The 25,574-nt window shown below is 40.9% G+C and overlaps 1 protein-coding gene across 14 annotated transcripts in view; it reads right to left on the bottom strand.

The window, feature by feature from the left end:
- The window catches only part of VPS13B (vacuolar protein sorting 13 homolog B), a 714,157-nt gene that overhangs the window by 458,534 nt on the left and 230,049 nt on the right, over positions 1-25,574 (bottom strand). The window contains exons 19-20 of one of the 14 annotated variants that reach the window (XR_008306071.1): positions 3,635-3,744; positions 2,286-2,463 (exon numbers count right to left, since the gene is read on the bottom strand). The exons of the other annotated variants lie outside the window; for them this stretch is intronic. The gene's annotated coding sequence lies outside the window, so the exon portion shown is untranslated. Of the gene's footprint in view, positions 1-2,285; positions 2,464-3,634; positions 3,745-25,574 lie in introns of those variants that run through there. 14 annotated transcript variants of the gene reach the window in all.

Below are 25,574 nucleotides of genomic sequence, written 5' to 3'. Positions count from 1 at the left end.
ACCAAATTTTCAACCAACTTGAAAATTTCAGCCTTCAACGAGTGAACAGTGGTAGTGGTGAAAGATCTTTTTATTTTCTTTCTTGTATTTTTTGAAAAACTGAATAAAAGGCGGTTTTAAACAAATGAAACCTTTCTGGTTCAGGCCAAATTCATGCAATCCAGCATCTGAGATATGCCCAAGAAGCTCACAAACAGGTGAATACAACAGCACTAAACTGTTACTCTTGTCTGCCCTCAGCAATGTTAAATTCAGAAGCATATGTCACTGAAATTTGAACTTTTTTAGTCTCATTGATAGACCTGATCTCCAAAAATTCATCTAATTCCCATTTAAAGCCATCCAAACTACTGGTTATCACATCTCATGCCAACAAATTCCATAAGCTAATTATGTGTTGTGTTAAGAAGTATTTCTCCACTGCCAATCAATTGCATAAGGTCAGGGGTTCTCAAACCTGGCTCCCCAGATATTGTTGGACTACAATTCCCATCATCCTCAGACACAATGTCTTTTTCTAGTGGTGATGGGAGATGCAATCGAACATCTGGAGAGCCAAGTCTAAGAAGCCCTGCATTAGGCACAACGACGTTCTAGTATTATTAGAGAGGAAAATGATATGAAGTCTCTCTCTCCACAGCATACATAATTATAGCACACCATGGATTATACTAGCATATCCCCCTGAAATTATCTTTTCTCAGAACTAAAAAAAACCCCAAACACTTTAGGCTTTCCTTTTAGAAAAAGTATTAAAATATCCTGAATCTTTTAAGGTGTAAGCAAATGTTCCAGCCAGTCTGAGTCGCCAAGGATGGCAGAAAATCCTATGTAAAGGTATAAATTTGAAGTACCCATATCTGGAGGCAAAGGTATGGGGCTTGAACTTTGCCAGCTTGTCTCCTTGGCTGGGACCAGGAGATTTATTGCAACCTCCCCCCACTTTAGGCCCAGCTTGGATAGTCAGAAGACCGGCTCTGCTCTGCTGTTGCTCTGTTGCTTGGCTGCTTTTGTTACTGTTGTGGCCTTCCTCTCCTGACTGCCCAATAACTTCCACCTGTGGGCACTAATTAGTAGGAATGAGCCCAAATCATTTCAGCGCCTCTTTGAAGAAGCACCAAAATGATTTGCCTCCCTGCAGCCAAAATATTTCAGCACAGGGCAAGGAGTACCTTTAAAAGGAGGCAGGCAGGTCTTACCTGCCCCTCCCTCAATCCTCCGCCACCCCATCACAGCACTTGTCTAAGCAAAACTATTCCATGAAAGTGGTAGCCCGTGCTGCTGACTCCTTTAAAGTGCCGTGCCGCAGCAACGGGATGCTGCTCGCGGCATTAGCACGCTGGCCCCACAAATGGTGCGTCGCTCAGGGTTCTGAGGAGGTTAGAACATGCCCTCCTTCCCTGAGTCAGAATTTGGAACCATCAATTATGCACTGCGACTTTTTAAAGGTGGACAAAATATCTCGTATTTAGACCAACAGACTCAGATCCTACAATTACTGCAGTGTACGATGCAGAGGTGTCCAGCAACTTCTGTTTATGTGATTAGGCTGGATCAGTTCCGTTTGTGATTCCTGAGAGGTAGACAAGCTGCTTGGAGCAGTACAGCCTACCACTTGTTCTCTTGACCCTTGTCCCACATGGCTTATATTACCTGGCAGGGAGGCTGTTGCAGGCATGGCAGCAGGGGCGTAACTATAATAGGGCAAGGGGAGACAGTTGTCTGGAGGCCCACTGCCTTGGGGGGCCCCCAGAAGCAAGTCACATGACTGACTCCCCCAGCCGCACACCTGCCCGGGCTTCCTTCAGTTGTATTCATCCTCTAAAACCGATGTGAGGGGTGGCCACCGGCCAAGCGGGGTTTGAAGGGGGCGGCAGGAAGGTATCCTGCCGCCCAATTTTTAGTTATTAATGGAGCCAAGCGGGGATTGAAGCGGGCGGCAGGGAGATATCCTACCACCCGATTGCTCAAGTAAATACGGCGCCGTTGTTGGGAGGGGAAAGTAAAGCCCCCCTCCATTAATGGAACCCCCCACCCCAGTGCCGGACCGCAGCTCCGCGGTTCCGTGCACACCCCTACTTCACCCACCTTGGTCACTTTACCATGACAGAAGCTAGCAGATTAGGTTAGATTATACTAACTCTACAGCAAACCCCACAATAAAACTGTAGTGCAGACACCGGAACATAATGTTCATGACTTGTGATGTCTATACAATAATGCAAACAGTTAAATATAGATATCAGATCAGATTTTATTTAGTCTTTTACCAGCAAAACAAGTGCAATACAAAGGCACAGATACCAAGACTTTATTTATTTACTATATTTATAAAGCACCCCATCCAAAGGCTCTGGGTGTTGAGATACAAAGGCTCTGGGCGGTGAGATCCCACTTGGTGGGATATCTCCCTGTATTGAAATGTAGCAACTGAAGGATACAACTTGGTTAAAACAAAAAACCCTGCAACAAGGGAGGAATAACAAGATTAAGTGTCAAAAATGTGTGCACCTGCACAAAATTAGAGAGAATTAACTTCACAGCCCAGTGTAGAGGAGAGCATCTGGGTAATCAACTGAGAAAGAAATAAAAGCAACATTCCAGTTGAAGTTTACCACAGATCATTATACCATGATGGAAGTGGATGATGCCTTCATCTCCTGCTTGTGGGCTTACCAGAGGCATCTAGTTGGCCACTGTGGGAAAAAGGATGCTGGACTAAATAGCCTTTTGGATTGATCCAACACGGAACACGGCTCTTCTTATGTTTTTATCCAATGTGCAATACTTTTACCTAGTTTTACACTGAATCTGACTAACCACTTTGTTGCCATCTGAAGAGGAATCAAATTTGTCTCAGTATTCTATTCACATATTTCTGACCCTTTCATTGCATGACTGCTGCAATGTAGTTAACTAATTTAATGGGTATCTAACCCAACTATCTAACCAAAATACTTCAGAGTTACATGAATATACAACCATGGTCGGTCAGGTAAGTCTGAGATATCCTCAGCCTCTTGACATGCTCATAAGAATGTATAGAAGCAATGTACCATGTCTACACATAGAAAAACAGTATCTGAAGGTTTTTCAGGTACTACATAAAGTGGCACTGTATAATGAGGGATCATAACAACTGATTTTGATTAGCCAACTTAAGAATTACCCTACTGGGTTAAACTGAATGCCCAATTCCCAAGAATGTTCATCCAGACGTTTCTGGAGAGTCCACAAACAAGACATGAAGTCCACAAACAATCACACAACTGATGTGAGAGGGCAGTGGCAAATTGACTCTGAACATGGAAGATCTATTAGCCATTATGGCTAGTAGTCACTGATAAACCTGTACTTTGTGAATTTGTTCAATCCTCTTTTAATGCCATTTAAGCAAGGGGCCATCACATTTTGTGGGAGCCTACAGTTTCTCAGTTAATCTGCATAAAGCCAAGCTTTAAAAGTGAGGTGTAACAGTTTCAGTTACAAGTTGCTAGTAGGCACTCATCTCTTTGTCTTTTCTTCTTTTTCTATGCAATGATTAGTCCAAGGCTTGGGCTAAGTCCTAGAGGCATTGCTATAGAGATATACACCCAAAGGTGTGGCTGGTTTCTGATTATTATGTGACCCTTACCTTAAGTGTTTCCTGGCCACAGTTGTCCTATCTGCCAAGTTCTCCTATAGATTCCCTTCCCTTCTCAGACTCTTCCTCTGACTTCTTCCTTTTCTCTGATTACTTTTACCCTAGGGTATTATGATATAAATGGTATTATGTTCTTATCTTGAACTGTATTGTATGTTCTGTTCTGTTTCCTTGTTGTGCTAGTCGTGGACTGTAATAAACCTTGAACCTTGATTACCTCTGGATTCCTCTTCCAATTCTCTTCCAACTAGCTTCATTGCTTCCCTTGTCATGCAGCCTTCTTAATGCCCCCTCCCCAACACAAGGAAAATCAAGCCTGCATCCCCAAAAGCTGTTGTGCATCAAGGAAGTTGGTCTTGCACAGCGCACATAGTTTCTGCAAGGGCAATGGAACTCTACAAGCCCCTGGCTACCCGCCATGGTCTGGGGGCCTGGAAGCATTAAAAACATGTGCACTCACAAAGAAGTATGTGCATACACTCTTTCATGTGCTTGTGCTTTGCAAAGACGAAAATACGATCTAGTGCAATCTCTGTCACAAGCCAGGTCATCCATTCACTATTCCCCACCAACACACATCCTCATCAACATATACAAACCCAGGACAGTATCTCAAGCATGCAAGTCAAGTGACACGCACTTCAGGGGAAGGCAAACACAAACAACCAAAATCAAACTCAGACTTACAAGCATTCTTAGTTGAGAATAAATAACTTCCCAATGCCAAATCTGATAGATGTGTCAAATTCTTAAGCATGAACGAAGTTGATTCTCAGAGATCACCCACTCATAAACATGCACAACACAGAGATTCTAGGTACTGCATTCTCTCATGCACATCCATGTAAACATACCCTATGTTTGCAAAATTATGGTCAATGTCTAAGAAATAGCACTAATTTTAAACATCAGAAATCTATCATAAATATAGAAGCTAGTATACACATTATTACTCTTTCTTCAACTTCAAAGTGGACATTAAAAAGATTATAGCTCTGATGTATTACATGCACAGCTGGAGAGGGAGCAAATTATTTTCTGCCAAGACTGAGCAGATAGGCTGTTTTAATTTGTTGATGCCATATCCCTGTTCCAGGTTTACAAATAGAAAGAGGAATTATAGATGATGTTGCTATTTACAGATGCCAGAATACATTTGTGCTTTTGTCTTTAAGAATGCAGTTGTGAAGTTGGAAAGAGCATTCTATGCCAAAACATATGAAGCAAACTGGAGCTGAGCAGGCACAGTGTGTATAACTGACTTTGTACTTGTAAACATCCTTTCCACACTCAGCCCCCTGGGACAGTCAAAGAATTCACTGAATGAACTACTTGGAATAAATAAAGAATGCTTGACTTGGCATGCAACACTTCTAAAAGATTAAAAATAAGAAAGAACTGTTCCTCAGCTCTCCATCTTTAAAAAAAAGCTGTGGTAGTAGCAATAAATTTTAACATTAAATCCTTATAATCCCTGCACGCACACATTTCTTGTTAAAAATCTTTAAACACCAACCAGTTCAAGCCTGGAAATTTTATAACAATCCAGTGAATCCTAGAAAATACTGGGAAGTGCCAAACTGCATGATCCTCAGTTTGAGGGTCAGGGAATTGTCTGCAGCTTAGACCTACAGATGCAACTACAAATGTTTCCAAAAGGTAAGGACTGACAGAATTTGCAGTCTCCGGGATTTATGAAGCTATCTCTAACTTGGTTTTACATATTAGGAAAGGAACACAGAAATTATGTGCCACAGTTACAATGAAAGATTATTTGCCAATCTTTCCAAAGAAACATATCAAGAACCTTGGCTGGGTAAATTTCTCCACAGAAGGGAAACATTATCAGAAATTTAACTGTACAATGAGTTTTATAGAAAGCAAACTGCATTATTTACTGCAAGAAAATAAGCATTTAAAAGAGTCAACAAAAATAAAAACTCTGGGAATGACAACTACTAATTAACCTAACATTTTGTGGTATCTGCAAAGATTTAAAACAATTTATAGTAGAGCCTTTTTAAAAACTCAACAATATATGAAATGCTTTACCTACACTGTATGTTCCATACTGTGTCCATATGGGGGCAGTAATGTTTAAGAAAAACACAACTATACTATAGTTGCCATAATTATTTGTTCAGAAAGTTTCCTTGCATTTTCCCAACAACAACAAAAAGTCAAAAAGAAGCATACATGAACATTAAAGGTTATGGCCTACCAAACAGCTTTCTTATAAAATGCCACTGAAGAATCATATTTAAGACCACCCAGTGTCTAGCTATGTCTCCAGAGGATGCAAGATTTTCCCCTCAGCAAAATATATTGGCAGTTTTACATTTAAATCTCTGTATCTGAGTTTCTCTCTCGGCCATGATGTTATCCTGATGTAGTAGGTTTCTGGATTATTCGCTGTTTTGCTTTCCCCCTCTATGTTTCTTATTATGCATGTCACAGTTTCCAAAATGGATCTATAGAGCCACTACATTCCTTACTTAAAGGCTGAAAATCAACACACTCATTGACTATGCAATGGTACAATCTTTTCTCACCCTGCATTCCGCCAATAGAATACACCTTCAGTGACTGTCAAATACATGATCCAGCACTGATCAGTCAGGGCAAGATGCAGTCTTTCACATCTTATCCACAAGCTGAGAGAGAGAGAGAGAGAGAGAGAGAGAGAACACCCCAAGACATCAAGCCCACTGGACATCAAAAGAAAGCAATATAACCAGTTGTTTGACTGTTCCAATCCAAAGGACAAGGTGCCCCATTAGCAAGTGTCTGGAGTGGAAGTGGCTATGCACTGTGAAAATAAAGGGTGTGAATGACTTTGGATACTTATTCAAAATTATGGATGAAAAACCATTTTCAGTCTCTCTAGAGCAATCATCCATGTGATCTAGCCAAATGAGGAGATTGTAGCTCCCACTTGCATTGGGACTGTAACGCTAGGAAAGGGGTTTCAACCGCTGACATGGTCCCAATGCAATTCAAACCCCACCCCTGATGGTGTTTTTTTTAAGAAATGGAAAGAAATGGGAGATCTAAGCAGAGATTTTCAACATTTTGTTAGTTTGGCCTCTAAAAACACTACACCTTTTATCAAATGGTTTAACAGCAATCCATCTTTTCCATTTTTCTTTTGAAAACGTATTTAGATTTTCTTTCAAACTACAAGACATTTCCACATATAGACTAGCATGTGGGGCGGGGGGAGAGGCATGGCAGGTTCCTAACATTAAAAACTGTTGCTAATATGGGTCCATGGCAAGGGAGAAGATACCAGCTTGTAGCAAAAAGGGGTCATTGCCAAATTAATGTCAATTGTTGCTCCTATGTCGAATAATGTAGACCCATGTACAGTCTTCCACCAGCTTCTACAGTGCTTATTTCAGCTTACTCCATATCCCAAGATTGTGATGCGATTTTCCTGTTCCTGTCAGTCAATGGAAATATTGTCACATGAGCAGACATTACCTGGTGGGGGGGGGGGCGGAACTCATCACCAGCAACACACCCTGTGTTCTTCTAATATGCAGTTATGTACCCTGATAGGTCAAATAATGGGGCCAGGTGACTTCAAGATCAGTAGGACGTGTTTAAATCTGTTTTGATGGATTGTCAAAAGTTAGAAGGTATGTTAGCAAATTGATTGAAAGATTTTCATAATTATACACCATAGATAGAGTGCAACAATGTGAAGCAGAAAACATCTATCAAGAGATGGTGTCACTTTTGCATGCAAAGCTCCTCTGGCTAGGATGGACATCGAGTAGAGATCAATTTGCCTGACGTTTCTCACAGATCATGTTGTATGTACCCCTCCCTCCAAAAAAGTTTCAAAGAAATTGGATATGATGAAATAGGATTGGTTACACTTCTAGTGATCCCAATGTACCCATTCAAGTTGGTGAGAAAAGCTCCCTATCACTCTGTTATCAAGAGAAGATAAGAACATAACAACAGCCCTGCTGGATCAGGCCCAAGGCCCATCTAGTCCAGCATCCTGTTTCGCACAGTGGCCCACCAGAAGCCGCTGGAAGCCACAGGGAGGAGTTGAGGGCGTGCCCTCTCTCCTGCCATTACTCCCCTGCAACTGGTACTCAGAGGCATCCTGCTTTTGAGGCTGGAGGTGGCCCACAGCCCTGCGACTGGTAGCCATTGATAGACCTCTCCTCCAAGGTACATAACTGTCAGCCCTAGAAGCTATTAAATAAGCCTGTACTCCCAAATGTTTGGTTGGCACATTTTAAAAATAGGAAATAGTTGTTTGCTCTGAGTTATAAAAGACTAAATCACAAGTCTTTTATAAGACTATTTGGCCAAGACTGATGTGGATTTCCGGTGCAGAGAAAGGAAAAGGCTTATCTGGGTCAGGTTCTTAGCTGAAAGAACAGACACTGCCCTATCCAGAGCTGAAGAGGGTCAAAGCTATAGAGCATATCTGATGATTAAGCTGATAGCTATCACTCCAGCTGACTGCCAGACGGAACTGTAGGGTTCATTACAGAAGAAAGTGGCTTAAAGACTGAAAAAGGGATCAGTTTTCTTCATAATTTGGAACTAATAAAGAGTTTCCTCTATGGCAGATGGATTTTCTCTGCCTCCTGGAGTAGGACTTTCGCAGTTGCAGCTAAATATGTGGTATTGTCAGAGAGAGAGAAATGACAACTTTTCAATTGCAACTGAGAGCGATCCATGGCCTGGAGCTAAACTGATAAGACTAACTTGGACATTTAGGGCCCTCTATCTTATGCAATTAAAAGTCACATTTGTAAAATTTGATTATTACCAGCTTCTGGGGGGAAAGTAGATAGTGAGCTATTTTTATGGATGCAATTTAGGCCTTTCAACAGAGTCTCTCTTCCATTTAACTGTGATTATTACCTCTCATGCGAGTATCCAGTCTAACTTGTTGTAGGCAAAGGACTGCTCACCCAGTTTAGAAAAGATTGTCCACTTTCTGTTCTCTTCCAGCAGCTTCTCTTTTAACTTTGCCCTTTCAATGGCAATCTCTTCCTTGATTCACCTCCACTTCTCTCATATGGGTATTGGGGACATCTTGTCAGCACACTTCACACCTAAACAGGCATCACTGGGTCATTCACAGCACAGCTACAATCTCCACTGGCTAGGATGAACAATGAGGAACTAGTATGTGCCAGGAAGCCTGATGATTCACTGTCTACCTGAAGATGCAGAGAAAGCATCGTCTACCAAAAGTGAATTCTGAAGTCAGGGCATTAATTAGCAAGAAAATCACTGTCAGAATTGGCCAACACCGCAGCTTTTTATCGTCAGCTGGGAATTCAGCTCCTTGTGAAAATGCATATTATAATGTTAGAGTTGTCAGGGAAGCCATACTACAGTATTAGCAAAATTAAATTGGATCCAATTTATAGGATATAAATTGGATACTGTATATAACGTATCATATACTTTCAGTCTACTACTACTTCATATATGCTGCTTTTCAATAGAAGTTTCCAAAGCAGTTTACATAGAAAAATAAAATAATAATTCAGGTGGTTCTGTCCCCAAAGGGCTCACAGTCTAAAAAGAAACATATGGTTGCAAGGGGAGTAATGGCAGGAGAGAGGGCACACCCTCAACTCCTGTCTATGGCTTCCAGCGGCATCTGGTGGGCCACTGTGTGAAACAGGATGCTGGACTAGATGGGCCGTGGGCCTGATCCAGCAGGGCTGTTCTTATGTTCTTAGACACCAAAAGCAGCCACAGGAGGGATGCTGTGCTGGGGTTGGATAGGGCCAGTTGCTCTCGCCCTGCTAAATACAAGAGAATCATCCCTTTAAGAGGTGCCTCTTTGCCCAGTTAGCAGGGATCTGTGTTGCATATCTACTGGCAGAGATCTTGATTCCTTGAGTGTTTATGCCAAAGTTATCTTTATCTGGAAGCACTTAACAGCACAAACTACCAGTTCTTTAATATGGGAGATTGAGTATTATTTCCAGGATGCAGAACTATTTTGATGTCTGAACAGTACAGTATTTTTGTGTATATACCATGCACACAGGTATGACACACATCCAAGTATAAATCATCATTTATTGTATTAAAACCCAGCATAGCCAGCATCTGTGTATTCCCCTGCACTGGTGCATAACCTGCAAAAACACATATATGAGTCAACATATAAGGTTGATTCAGCCTTCCATCCTTCCGAGGTCGGTAAAATGAGTACCCAGAATGTTGGGGGCAATATGCTAAATCATTGTAAATCGCTTAGAGAGCTCCGGCTATAAAGCGGTATATAAATGTAAGTGCTATTGCTATTGCTATTGCTATATGCAAAAATACAGTAGTTGCTTCTTGTGTTTTGGTTGAGATAGCTGTGCAAGGACATGCAGGTTCCTCTCTCACTGCCCTCATCTCATTCTTGGACCTAGGCAATCAGCAGATAAAGCATGACATGAAGTGAAGTGAAGTGATATTTTAAGATAAATTATTAAACCTGTGTAAAAAATAATTTTGTATAACCTACATCCACTTAGATGCCCGCACCACCCCTCGCAGGATGCAAAAAATAGTATAAGTCACAGGGTATAAATGCAAAAATACGATATATACATTAGGGTTAGGTCCTAATCTTCAGTCTTATTATTGGAAGCCTTAGCAACAGATTATCACCAGTGATTTTTCTGCAGTACACAAATGTTTGAAAATACAACAATCAAAACGAGAAACAAGCTCACCATTATTAAATGGACTACTGATGTTCTTCATTACAGTTTTTTAAAAGCGTATTTTACTAGAACAGAAAAAGTAAGTATTCTGTTACTAATACAATGTATAAATGTTCATTGAAAATACTGGTTTTCTCAGTCCACAATATTAAGGGGGGAGAGAGGCGGGATACAATTAAATCTGTTTATTTCATTGATTTTACTTTCAACAATGAGTTGCTGAAAGCAATGTCTACAGCTTGACTTAACGATTTTCTGATGTTCATAGCACTGCTTAGTTTCAGAGTCTGAGTTAAAGCAAAAGAATATGACCAACTTCCCACTGCTTTTATCTATTAATAAAGCTACTGTGTACATGTACCCCCTCCCTCTCCCTTTATGCCTGTTTGTGTCTTCCATCCCACCCACCCCAGATTCATTACTTCAACCCATTAACAATCCATGCAGAAAGTCCTCTGCTAGTTTTATGAGGCAAAACCACAAAATGTCAGGTTAAAAAAACCCTCTCCCGAACCTTCCTCATAAAACACTGCCTGACAAGAATCTGTTTATGCAGATTCTCAATGAACAACTTAAAGTTAAAGTTAAGGTGAACAATGAAATTGCAAAGTACATAAATATACTGCTACTAAAAAATATAACATATATAAGATTATTTATATATAAGATTCTATAAAAAATACAACATATATAAGATTAAGCCCTGTTTAGTTTTAGTTGAAAGAAATAAACATACCCCCAACATAATCTGGTCTGGATTACTTTATTCAGATATTAAAATGTCTTAAACTAAGAGAACATAATCACCAGTACTTGAGAAAGGAACAATTGCCCCAAACAGGTTTTTATTATGTATTGAAAGACAGCTTTGGATGCTTTGCAGAAGTGGATGGAAAATACATATGAGATGTAGGCTTATTTATATGTTAGAATATTTATATCCCCATTCAAGACAGTTCACAACATGCATGGATAAAAACAAAATACATACAAAGATCTAAAAAAAGTGTTGAAACTCGAGTGTAGGTAGGGATGTACTTACACACACCTAAAATACTCTTTGGATCCCAACCATACTCAAGTATACATAGGAAGCTCTGAAACAGTTTCTACTTCAGTATCAAGGAATAACTTGTGCAAACAATGCAATGCAATATCTTTATTACAGTCTTTGACCAGCATAAGGCAAACATAAAAACTCATCAAAAGTGGAGATAGATGGGGGCATGGTTCTTGACTTTCTCTATGGGGGAGAAATATATATTCCTGCTTTAAATAGGAAGGAACCAGTGCCTTCCCCTATGTTACTGGGTAATGTTCTAAAACTGTCCTTAAAAACTGCACAGCTCAGTGTCTAGTCCAACACTTGGTCTCCTTCTAACCTTGAAACAAACACCTAAGCCAGGACATTTCAAAATAAGATTACTAACTTGCTATTTTTTAATAATGTTCCTGAAGCATAACTGCCATTAGCATATATTATCAGTTTATATGCTGAATATGTTAGATTATAAAAACAAAAATGGCTTACTTTGAAATCAATAATATATTCAATAGCATATTTATTTAAGGGATTTATATCCCTTCTTTCAGGCAGAAGGGCCTCACAAGGGGGTTTACAAAGAATAACAAAGTCAGAATAAAGCACAGTTAAAAAAAAGGAGAGAGTGCAAAGCTTAGACACAACATCCTCCAGGCTGATGAAGGTGACTTCTTGTCTTGCCTTACCCTGACTTGCAACGTGATAGAAATGGTTGCAGGACACTATTCTTTTTGGGAAGTGGGGGGGAGATAGATTTATAAAAACAGATTGCTCAAGGACAAAGTCAATTAGAAAATCAAAGAACTTGTTTTTTTCCTATGAAAACAAGATTCAAGGCCAAGCACTGTCTAGACTGCTCCACTGGCTAGTGGAACTCATCCTCCTGACTTACAAACTGCAAAAAATTCAGCCGCCAAAATCCATCAAGGCACACTTTACCAGGGCATATGGTGCCTCAGCGGCCCATCTATCAGGCATTTTGTTCAAGTACATTTGCAGAGCAGCAACAAGGTCCTCAGAACTGTCCTATGTAAAGCACTATGCCATTGACTCACGCTCTGCAGCAGAGGGGAATTTTGGGAGAAGTGTCCTTAAAAATGTATTACAGTAATTGCCACTACTACTCCCTCCTCCTAAAGGAGCTAACTATGGTCTGCTTCAGCAACTGGCAAACTATACAAGCGGAGGCAACGTGCACCTCCCCCAGGCACAGCAACCACAAATCATGCCTGTCTTGTGATGATAACTTTGAATTACAACTGGAACAGCACTTGAAAGTCTCCCCCCCCCCATTTTCTTATCTGAGCGTTTGGGATGGTCCATTGCCATTGTCCGCACTCCGTTTCCAGATCAAGCCTTAAATCCGTCCGATCTTTTGTCTTAGTAGTAGGAATTAGACACAGCATTGTTGATAAACAGTCTGAAGTTCAAAAAAGCATTTGTTTGTTTTTGTTTTTTAAATAACTCACAATGAAGTAAGGAACCAGTATGAAGGAGCCATAGTGACGGAGAAACCGAATGCAACGGCGGACCTAAAGGAACTGAAGTGCTGGCACTTCCTCCCACCTTAAATAGCCAAGTGGTCACGTAGGGTGAGGCACAAGAACCGAAAAGGAGCTGTGGTACTCCACACTGAGGCTTCCATGCAGAACCCATTCGAATGGATTCACCAGATCACGATCTAGATCAGTAAATCCACACTGAGGCTTCCATGCAGAACCCATTCGAATGGATTCACCAGATCACGATCTAGATCAGTAAATCCACACTGAGGCTTCCATGCAGAACCCATTCGAATGGATTCACCAGATCACGATCTAGATCAGTAAATCCATCCACAAGTAAAACAATACCATAAAAGTTTATTAAAGCTTGCCCTTTTTCAGCTGCATGGGTTTGAATGTAGTATACGAATAGTAAGGGAAAAACACTTGTAATGCATCTATTATACACACATTTATGGAAGCCATGATGCAGTGATCAGACTGGAGGACATCCTAACAAAGTGAGGGTGCAAAGCGCATGTTTGGTGGGCTGCATTCTAGGCAACAGTAGCACGGGAACTCACATTGCTGATCTCCCCTCTTCCTCCAAAGTCCTCTGTGCAATCCAAAAATACGTCCCCGAGGACTGTGCAACATTCAGGGACATATTTTTCAGGGTATTTCAGAGGAAGACGGGAGACTGGAGAAAACCCATTCCACTAAAACACAGTATGAAAATACTGCTTGAACTCAGCTTAGCAAGACCTACTCCAATACAGGTCTAGATGTTTACAGAACAGAAACAGCTGCATATGGGTGCAGGAACAGTGTTGGCACCTCACCTGCAGCACACACCTAAACCGATATAAGATGCGTACACTCCAAGAAGAGGCCTGTGTGTGTAGTTGCTGGATTTGCACAATCCTTTTCCTATCAAATCAACACACGCTAATCACATAACTGTGCATACGGGCCTCTGCATAGAGTATCCACATCATATGTTACTCTAGATATGTGGTGAAGGGGAGTGGTCCCTACTCCACCACCATGTGAAATCTATCACTGGAAAGTGTCTGAAATGGCTCATAGTCTTGCTCATGACAATCTTTTCCCTACAACAGTTTATGCTACAATAAACTAATGATAGCCAGCGTGGTGTAGTGGTTAGAGGACCTGGGAGACCCAAGTTCAAATCCCCATTCAGCCATGATACTTGCTGGGTGACTCTGGGCTAGTCACTTCTCTCTCAGCCTAACCAATAAATAAATAAATCAAGCAAGCAAGCAAGCAGTGGTTCCAAACCTGAGTTCCTCCAGATGTTGCTGAGCTACAACTCCCAGCATCCTCAGCCACAATAAAATGTAGCTTGGAATTTGTAGTTCAGCAAAATCTGGAGGAACCCAGGATAGGAACCACTGCTCAAAGGTGTTATTTTTTTGTATTCTTGCTGCTATACTTCTACAATTTGCCATCACATATTGCAAGTTCAGCAGTACAAACAAGTTATATATTATCAACTGTAAGCAACTGAGAGACGATGTATCACACAGTTTAAAGCCATTAGTCAAGTGTTGTCAGCAAGAGATTCACTTGAGTGAGTCCCAAGTTTCTCAGAAGATCAAAGATAGGCAGTGTTGCATTTAGTCCTAACCAGATCCAGATTCACACTTTCGATTAGGTATTTATGCTGATCTCGTGACTACTGCTTTTCCAGATCCATCAGCATAAGTGTGGTTTTGTTTTTTCACTAATATTTGTTTAATTAAGTTAATTAATTACAGCTTAACTCAAGTATTTTAACTAAAGACCTCACACAGCTTTCAAAGCAGAGCCTGTAAGTTAATCCTCTTTATTTAAAAGAGGGGGGAAACTGGCACTGAGGATGAAGTCAATAAATTGTCAATAACATGCTTACTTTGATGGCTCTTCTGTTATTTACTCTCATATCACTTCATAAATTTCTTAGCACAACTTCTGGAATTTTTAGTATAGTACCTCTGCCATGGGAATATTTGGTTTAAATCTGCTCTGTTGCCAATAAACCAATAAGACTAACTGGCTGATAATCCTCCCACACTGACTGTTTAGGTATATGCAGTCAACCAGTGAAAGTTTAATTTGTTCCGCTAATGGCACAGAAAACTACTCAGAATTATTCACTGTAAGTCTAAACTTCAGCTCCCTTCTATGGTATGGACAAAAACTTAAATCATTCTGTGCTTGGTAACTCAAGCTGTTTTATCTGTCTTTTGATCCAAAGCATAACAAATATAATGAGCACTACAGATAACTCAGATTGAGTTGCACCTACTAGCAAAAACAATTATGATATGCAAAACTGCGAGCAAGAAACTGGTGTCTGCTTGGGCTGCTACAATCTCATACATTCTTTTTCACTTTATAAATTCCCAGCTTTGAATATTTAAATATTGATCTAGAGCCAAACAAAATGTTAGCTATAATGTGTATTAAACTAAGCTATATTTAAATGTTTAAACAACAATATACAAGTAAATTAAAAAGCATTTTACATTAAAATTTTCAATTTATTAGCCTGCACATTCATAATAAATTTTTAAATGTTAATGTGCTTTTATCTATTTTATCTTTTTATGTATTTTAACTGTTTTATATTTTATATTATGTTTTAATTCTATAAACCGCCTAGAGATTTTGATATTAGGCAGTATATAATAAATTCAATCAATCAATCAATCAATTGAATATTTAACATTGTCCATGTGTCCTATACAAATTGTATTTTAAGTTTTGCTATTTTCTGTGGTTGCTAAGCTGTGTATTTCATTCAAGTCATTTACAAAATGAACACATTTGGAAGAGATATGAATAGCACCTTAAAAATCAGCTGTATGTTTTCTATTTAAAAATACATGTGCTAAGATTTTAGCAAATTTTAAAGCCTGAATCCCATGCTGTACTACCCACCCAGTAGCAACTGAGCCCCTTTCCCTGGGTCAAGGCAGCAGCCACCATCAGTAGAAGTGCTAGACCAGGATATCTTTCACAGTGGAGTGGGAGATCATCCTTGACACAGAGTGGACTCCTAAAGGGATATGGGAACGTCCCTGTCCAATTAGCATTGTCATAGCTGTATAATAGGGCTTAGAATGGCTTTGGGAGGCAAGTAAGAGAGAACTCTGCACAGCTGTGCCACCTTACTTTACATACCATGCACACATCACTTCAACCCAGGATACTGTCAGGCTGTTAGCAATCCAGATTTCCTGGAAACTGTGGCAGAATATTTTATAGGGCCAACTTGTATACGTGCTACTTGAATAATCAGAAGAATTTAGAGAACATGGACTCCATCTGCTAGCAATAAATTTCCCCCTCCTTCTGCATTATCTAGAATGTTAGAATGTTAGGCCCAAATCTAATTAAACTATGCTGATTATTTTTATATAGCATTTTCTAGATGTGTAAAGAGTTTAACCATCCTTCTTCTGCATGGGGATCCATGAACAAAAGCCTACTCTACCCTGGGAAGGAGTTGCTACAACCCTTACGAGACTTCTCTTACTGGGTTAGACAGCCAACAATAAGATAACAGTTTGATATCCTGGTCAACAGCAGGACAACAATGAGTTTCAAAATCTCATATTCATTGAGTGGAAGGGCAGAGTGATGGGGGTGGAGAAGAGACTCTGTAAGATCCCCTGGGAGGGAAAGCATGAGTACAACACAAGCCTAGGAAAGGAGGAATACATCACAATAATCAATTGTCCTTTTATCCTAATGCAGATCTACCACACAGCACCGTGGATCCATGTAACCTCCCAGCACTCACTGACCATGAACTCATTCCCACTTTTCAGTGGTTGGAATAATCTGGTCTCCTATATCTGATAATGCTTCCCTACTAAGCCCAGTTAGTCAGGACAATCTACATATGAAAGCCAAATGCAAAGCCACTGTTACTCTTGGCCAGTAACATATCTCCTGGCCTAACATACCTAACATGTGAGGATAACTACAACCACATACCCCACTCTGGGCTCCTTGGATGAAGACGAGGATATAAATGTAGGTAGCTAGGTAATCTACTAACAGGCCAAAATCATCCATCCATAGATAGAACACTGTTGTATTTGTCTCTCTGCAATAAGCAGGCGCACTAAGATCCCCATAAACATTCATAATATATTTTAAGATTGAAATCATTTGGTGCAATATTAAACAATCACAAGAGTGCCCCTTTAATTAAGGCAAGTACAGGAGACCCTCATTATCCGCAGTTTTTCAGATCGTGGTTTCATGTATCCACAGATGGTTCGCAGAGACCCAGTTTTTTATCTGCACCATGAAATATAGGCAATTTTAATCTATCTGTGGTTGCTGCAGATAGTTGTTGTTGATAGTTGGATAGTGGTTGTGTCCAGAAATGACTTCCAATGTCACTTCAAGCCTTTTGAAGTGCAGGAACATTTTGTGGCTCTTTTTTGTTTAAAAGAAAGATTTAAAATGAAAAATAAGAGAATTTGGGAGGCATTCCTGCTTTTCTATGCTACTATGCTTTTCTACCCTTATCTCTGCACCCTTCCTGCTTTTCTAAGCTCAATGAACCTAAACCCCCAATCCCATAGGGTAAAGTCTCTTTATTCTTGGTTTATTTATCTATGGAAATTGGCGGGAATGGAACCACCGCAAATAATGAGGGCCACCTGCGGGGGAGGGGGAGGTTCTGCTATTATAAGCCTCAAAACTGTACTGTCTATAAAGAAGACATCAGTTGAGCTAATAACTTGAAACATGGCATGTGTGATCTACTAAACGAAGTCTAAAAATGTGTCTAACAGCAGGGAAATTCTTAACTAACAAGCAGAAGGTTGGCGGTTTGAATTCCCGCTGGTAATATATCGGGCAGCAGTGATATAGGAAGATGCTGAAAGGCATCCTCTCATGCTGCATGGGAGGAGGCAATGGTAAATTCCTCCTGTATTCTACCAAAGAAAACCACAGGGCTCTGTGGGCTCCAGGAGTCTAAATCGACTTGACGGCACACTTTACCTTTATGAAACATTGCAACAAGCAAGTTTAAAAGTGCTGAAAATTGACACATTGGTCCTTTAAAAAAAATTATTTATTCATCCATTCATTTATTCATCCATCCATCCATTCACTCATTAGATTTTTATACCACCCTTCCAAAATGGCTCAGAATGGTTTACAATTAAAACAAAACTATTAAAATCAGTTAACAATTAAAAGAAAAATCATATAACAGTATAAAACAACAATTAACAATTAAAACATAAAACAGCAATTAAACAATCACAACTATTTTAAAAAACCCTGAAAACTAGGTTACAACATTAAAACCAATTAAAACTATTTAAAAACCCTGGAAGGCCAGGCCCTTTTAAGGGCTCTCCTGAAGTCCAGTAAAGAATTCGAATTGCGGATTTTCTGCTAGGAGTGCATTACACAGCCCAGGAGAAGCTACAGAGAAGGGCCACCTCTGAATCGCCACCAGACAAACCAGCGGTAACTGGAGATGGACCTCCTCAGATGACCTAAATGTGTGGTGGGGATCATGCAGAAGAAGGAGCTCTCTAAGATCACTCTGACCTAAGCCGTTCAGGGCTTTAAAGATAATGACCAGCACTTTGTATTTTGCCCAGAAACATATTGGCAGCCAGTGTAACTGTTTCAAAACAGGCATAATATGGTCTCTCAGGGTTGCCCCTGAGACTAATCTGGCTGCCGAATTCTGAACTAACTGTGAACTACGTACAAAGGCAGCCCCACGTAGAGCGCATTGCAAAAGTCAAGCCGGGATGTTACCAGCTGATGCACCACTTTTTGAGGTCATCCTCTTCAAGGAATGGGAACAGCTTTCAAATCAGCCAGAGCTCAAAGAAAGTACTCCTGGCCATGGCTTCCACCTGAGATACCAGAGTGAGGACTGCATCCAGGAGTACTCCCAAGTTGTGCACCTGCTCCTTCCAGGGGAGTTTAACCCTATCCAGCAAAGGAAGATCTAACTCACCCCTCAGATTCTGAGCCCCCACAATGAGCACCTCTGTATTGCTTGGATTCAGCTTCAATCTGTTCTCCCTCATCCAGCCCATTACTGCCTGTAAGCAGGCATTTAGAGAATGAGTGCCATTTTCAAAAGATGAAAAAGATAAGTAGATTTGGGTGTCATCAGCATACTGAGAACACCCACACCAAATCTCCTGATGACCTCACCCAGAGGTTTCATGTAGATATTGAAAAGCATTGGTGACAGAATGGAGCCCTGAGAGACTCCATATAACAGCTCCCGTTTTGAGCAGCAATTGTCACCAAACTCCACCATCTGGAATCTACCCGAGAGATAGGAGCAGAACCACTGCAAAGCAGTGCCCCTTATCCCCAAATCCCACAGGCAATCCAGAAGGATACCATGGTCGACGGTATCGAACGCCGTCAAGAGATCCAGAAGAACCAGCACACTCCCTCTGTTGATTCCCCAGTAAAGGTCATCCATCAGGTCAACCAAGGCTGTCTCAACCCCATAGCCAGCTCTAAAGCCAGTTTGAAATGGGTCTAGATAATCAGCTTCTGCCTGGAGGTGGTCCGCTACCACCCTCTCAATCACCTTGCCCAACCAAGGGAGATTGGAGATTGGCCTGTAACTATCCATCGCTGAGGGGTCCAGGGAAGGTTTCTTTGAGTGGTCTAACCATTGCCTCCTTCAAACAAGGAAGCACCCTACCCTCCCTCAGCTACGCATTTATGATATTACCTAGGCCACCTCCAACAATCTCCCTGCTAGATAGAAGCAGCCAAGTCGAGCAAGGATACAGAGAACAGGTGGTAGACCACACCGCCGCAAGCAGCTTGTCCACATCCTCAGGAGTCACAGATTGAAACTGATCCAATCTAATACTGCAAGAGGGATTGCTGGAGACCTTCTCCATAGATCTTGCAGAAATAGTGGAGTCCAAGTCGGTCTGAATACAGGGGATCTTGTTCGCAAAGAACCCATTAAAAGCATCACAGCAGAATGACCCAGGGGACTGAGCTGAAGTAGAAGGAGCAGAGACTAAACTCCTCACAACCCAGGACAGCTCTGCTGAGCGTGAACCTGCAGACGCAATGCACTCAGACAAAAATCTATTTTTTGCTACACACACCACCACTGCATAAGTCTTCAAATGTGTCACATGCTGCATCCTGTCAGATTCAACCCGAGTTCTCCTCCACTTGCATACTAGTCACCTACCCAACCGCTTCAGCCCCGGCAACTCCTCAGTATACAAAGGTGCCATTCTTGAAGCAGGTCGGAAGGGACGCTTAGGAGCAATCATGTCTACTGCCCTGATGAGTTGCCTGTTCCAGGTTCCCACCAGGGCATCGACAGAATTACTGGCCGCACCAACATCAAAATCCTCCAAGGCCTTTTGAGATCCTACTGGGTCCAGCAGCCTCTTTTTGTACGGAGCATCCTAATAAGTCCACCACCCCTGCAGGGTTGGATTGCAGCTGTGAAACCAACCTTCACCAGGTAGTGGTCTGTCCAATTTTTAGACAAATGCATCATATATTTCTTTCAGCTTTAGTGAAAGTGACTGGCATACTCTGTTCTGGCTTGTATAAGCACTAAGACGTCACAGGAAGATGTCATAACCCCGTGATAAGGACATGCTTTGCATGCAGAAAGTCTGAGGTTCAACCCATGGCATCCCCAGGTAGGGTCGAGAGACACCTGTCTGAAATACTGGAGAGCCACTGCCAATCAGTGCAGATAATATTTAGAGTACTAAGCTAGATGGACCAATGGTCTGACTGCTAAAATAGCTTGCTATGTTCCTCTCATATCCACAATCTCCTTCTGGCATTCCCCCAAAATTAGAAATTGAAGTTAGAAATTGAAGGGGTGTCATTACTAAGTTAAAAGGAGCCAGTTTGGACAATGCTATTTATTTATTTATTTTTATTTTATTTTATTTTATTTATTTATTTAAAATATTATACCCCGTCTCTCCAATGCAATACTGCTTGGGGCAGCTTACAACAATAACATAGACACAAATACAAGTAATAAAATTAACTTTTTTTAAAAAGTCAGATTAAAAACAATTATTAGGTTCAAATTAAAACTGAAAATTATAAAAAGCTAAAGAAGCTAAAGAAGTTACAGAAGCTACCAGATATAACAAAATAATAATGGTATTAAAAAGTCTCCTTAAAAAGGTATGTTTTAAGATTTTTTAAAAAACACTGAGGGAGGGAGCATGGCAAAGCTCTTCAGAGAGGGCGTTCCAAAGCCAAGGGGCCACAACCGAAAAGGCCTTGTCTCTAGTCCCCACCAACCGGATCTCTGTTAGTGGCTGGGTCATGAGCAGGGCCTGAGATGATGATTGGAGGGCCCTGGCAGATTCATATGGGTGAATGCGGTCCGACAGGTACCCTGGCCCCAAGCCATGTAGGGCTTTAAAGGTCAATACCAGCACCTTGAATCTAGCCTGGAAGCGGACCGGTAGCCAATGAAGCTGACACAGGATGCGTGTAATACTCGTGAAGCGATGTGCATCCACAAGCATCCTTGCAGCAGCATTCTGAACCAGCTGAGGCTTCCGAACAGTCAATACTACCCCTATCCACCCCACTAGGAAAGGGATGAATGGAAAACACACCTGGATAAAATATCAATGTCCTCCCAGCATGTCCCTTTATCACATGGGATGGGGTTATTCATATGAATGGTCCCTGTACATGCATTTCAAAACACAAGTATTTGGAGTACATGCAGAGGGGTCACTCAGGTAAGTACCCCACATGTGCCAGGAAGGCGTCAGGTTGTCTGTGGAGGATGTCCCCATTGGTGCACTCTAGGCATGCCCTTCTCCTAATCATGTGGAAACATTAGGAAGAGCAGTGTATAATGTAGTTCAGTAATGGAAAATGTCATTGCATCATGAAATCCAAGTACAATATCCTACAGCACAAAACCTCTAAAATTGCCAAAATCACAATTCAGCGCAACAAAACTTATATCTGCTTTTTATGTTGCTTTTTACTAAGAGTAAAGACATGGACAGACTTGGAAGAACTAGATACTTCCAGTCAAATTAAATGACAATGCAACTCTGGAGATGCAAAAGGAGGGGGAGGACTTGCTTCTGATGTAAGGCGCAAGCAGTCAGCCAATCACTATTTGTATAACTTGTTGGAACAGTTTTTCCTTCTTCCGGTTTCCCACTTCAGTGCCAATTTTCTTAGATGAATCTCTTTGGATAATTCTAAATACACTGCTGGTTATAAAGTGCATATTTGTTGATTAATTGTATTATTAAAATAAGACTATCCAAAGCATTGAAAATCATTAATTTCCCTCTCTCAAATTCAGCATTCTAACTGCCAAAACTCTGTGTAGTTCTGGATATCATTCCGGTTGCACATGTCAAAAATGACAACCGACCTGTCAAACTCAACTATAGCTGAGCTCAAGTTACTGAAGGAGTCATTTATGTTTCTACAAAGTCACAGAGAAGAGATAAAGGAGAAAAGTAATTACATAATGCCATTAATTGAACCTTGAAGTTAGAAACCAATCAAGTTCCCAAATCCAGAATGTGACTAAGGAATAATGAAGTTTGTCAGTAATTAAACTGATGGCATCTGCCCACAGACAAAAAACTGTAGACAATAGCTAGTAGTTGACTATTCACCGGAACATTTACCAGCTGTTTAGAGCAAAGACTTCAGAATGCATGCATGCATCTTATTTTCCCAGGATTTCAAAGTCTAAAGGCAGGCTGCTGCTCAGCTATTATAATAAGTAATTCAAGTAGGGGAAAGACTGCTTCTTGTATTAACTTGATAAAGATGTTTCACTCCAAATGCATCAACATTTGTTAAGCCTTTCAGAGGCTGCATTTACTTCATGCCATAATTTACTAATAATAGAAAAAATGAAGGAAACTCATGTATTCACCCTTTATCTTCATAGCTTTCAAACATAAAGAGGTCCTCCAATTCCTTCAGGTTGTTTCACATATTAAAATGTATCACCCCCTAAGGCCAGGTTATTCACTCCATACATATTTTCTTTTGCAAGCATGATTCAGCACGTGAACCACCAAATCTGAGCTAATCAGCTAAAGGGTTATAGGCCACTGGGAAGGTATGACCAGCCAACCCACCCCATCCCCTCAGAAAAGGAGCTGTTGCATGGAGACTGTTTCCCCTCTCTCTGCCAGAAAAGAGCTCTCTGGTCCAGCTGCTCAGGGACAGCAGAAGCAAAGGAAAGTGCCTCTACCATGAGATAGAGAGCTGATGGCTGCTAAACAGTGCATGTGTGGGTTTTATTTATTTTAAATTCTTATTCACTAAATCAATTGTAAGCTATCTGGAGGACCATTCGGAGTACAAAGGCCAGGTATAACTCAAGGAATTATTTTTCCCAAACTACAAATTGCTAAATTTGAGATCTCCAAACAATGTATGCCAGATTATTAATATTTAGACAAGTATGGACCTGCAACAAAATGTTGCACTATATCCATGGTGTGCATGTGTTACCAGAGTCTATGGCTGACCATGGTGACAAAACAAAAGCAAGCAAGCAAAGACAGGAGTCCATCTTATAACTTGCGTCTTAATTCATATCCTTTTCACCCATTCCTAAGGCTTCAAGAGTTAATATTAAGTAGCAAGGCTCTTCAGTTCTGTGTAACTGTTACAGAGTGGATGATGGTACGTTTCTTCTGTTAAGTCTTAATGTGGTTATCTGAAACTCCAGAGTGTTTCCATAAAGCCAGGGAAAAATTCCCTCAAATGTTTCTTACCAGCACCTGGGAGGGTAGTACTGCATAACACCAAGAGATAAACTGTGTCAAACTCCTTCCCCTTCAGAAACAGAATATGACTTCCTACCTGACTGATGAGGAAGTCAGAGTTTCAGCATTTTTTTCCTGGGGAGACTATTAGACAGTTTTCCCCCTCAGAAGCAGAAGGGGTGGTTCTCTTGGACTATTCTTCAAGCTGGAAACTTTCCTGCTCTTTCTGCTGAATCCGACCTTCCCCCTCTCCTAGCCACTGAGTTCTATTAGCTTCACCAACCTGTTAACTGTTAGGAGAATGAGTCGCAGCAAAATAGTAAAAGATCTGCTTTGCATGCAGAAGGTTCAGTCTCTGTCATCTCCAGGTAGGGTTGGGGAAGACTCCTGCCTGGAACCTTAGAAAGCCACTACCAGTCAGTTGAGCTACATGGACCAATGGTATGAATCTGTATAAAGCAGCTTTCTATGTTATTAACTGTCAGAGCTCACAAACATCCTGTCCCATTGACTAACACGGGGACGGTTTGGCAATAGGAGTTGGCCCTTTAGGTTTTTCCCTCAGATTTTTGTGATTTTTGTCACACATATCTGTGTGACACCCCAAGCCTGCTGATGCCTCCCACTTGCCCAAAGGTGCTCTAGTTCTCTGTCCACAGGAATAGTAACACTTCCAGCTCTTCTGAAAATAGATATAAGATTGTGGATCTAGGCCAGGGATAGGCAATCTTTGGTACTTCAGCTGCTGTTGAACTCCTCCCATCATCTTCAGCCACAATGTACTGTGGCTGGGGATAATGGGATTTGTAGTTCAACAACAGCTGGAGTACCAAAGTTTGCCTGCCCCAATCTAGCCTAACAAAAATATATGTTAGGTTAGATTCATAATATTAACTATTTGTGTAGATTTCAAGCATGAACAACCACTAAGCAGTAAAGATGCTTATTGGTTTTCAAATATATAGACTGGGGAGGCAGCTTAAGCCACTGCCACCCCCCTCTCCCAGCTACTAGCAAATGTTTGGGTTTAGAGGGATAAAAAAATTTCATACTCTCAGCAGTTAGCCTTGAGCACTTCCTTGTTCTCTCAATGGAAATAATCAGGTATCTATTATACAATCACAGCTGGAAAGCAAATTACAGCACACACAACTCATACACAGCTGCTTAGATACCAGTATATGTACAAACATGTACTAAACCAGCAGTAGTATCATAATTTAGCAGCAATTATTAAGCAGAAAGAGGCCAGGGAATATGATAGCAGTCACATCCCTAGCTCCTTCCCAAATATTTCCGTCTCTCACACATGTTAGTTTGCTGAAGTTCAAAGCCAAGGGAACCCAAGGGTAGATAGACATACCAAAGACAGCTGTGATGATATCTCCTTCTGTTGTCATGGCCTTGGCTGCCCAAGGACAGCACAACCACTGTCATTGTCATCATCAAGGTTTGAACTACAGGAAACATGGCTACTTTGGATGCTGTCAAGATGTATGTTCAGAGCACAAGGGCATCTCTCTTCACAGCATCAGAATAACTTTTTAAAAAATGTTCTTATTTTCTTTACGATTGGCTACTACAATACTTAAGCAAGAATAAACAATTTGCCCACACTGCTATTACTTCTTGTCATTACCTGATATTCTAACTAAATTCTCAATACTACTACTAAGGGAGTAGTCTAAAGAACCACTAAATGTCAATAGGACTTCCTCGAGTAAATTTAGTCAGGACTTCAGCCATTAACTTTTGCTATAATGCTTCATCAAGTTGGGGGGGGAGGACCTTCTGAGACCGTGGCCGCGGCAGCATCCCCCAGAGGCCAGCATTACAACCCAGACTCAGTATTGAGTTATTTGGGTTTAAAAAAAAAATCTAGAACCCCCAAGCCGGCCTGAT

This window comes from Hemicordylus capensis, chromosome 4 (genome assembly GCF_027244095.1).
Source record: "Hemicordylus capensis ecotype Gifberg chromosome 4, rHemCap1.1.pri, whole genome shotgun sequence".
Taxonomy (NCBI): domain Eukaryota; kingdom Metazoa; phylum Chordata; class Lepidosauria; order Squamata; family Cordylidae; genus Hemicordylus; species Hemicordylus capensis.
The sequence above is the reverse complement of the archived record's forward strand: the minus strand, read 5'-3'. Positions and strand labels throughout refer to the sequence as shown.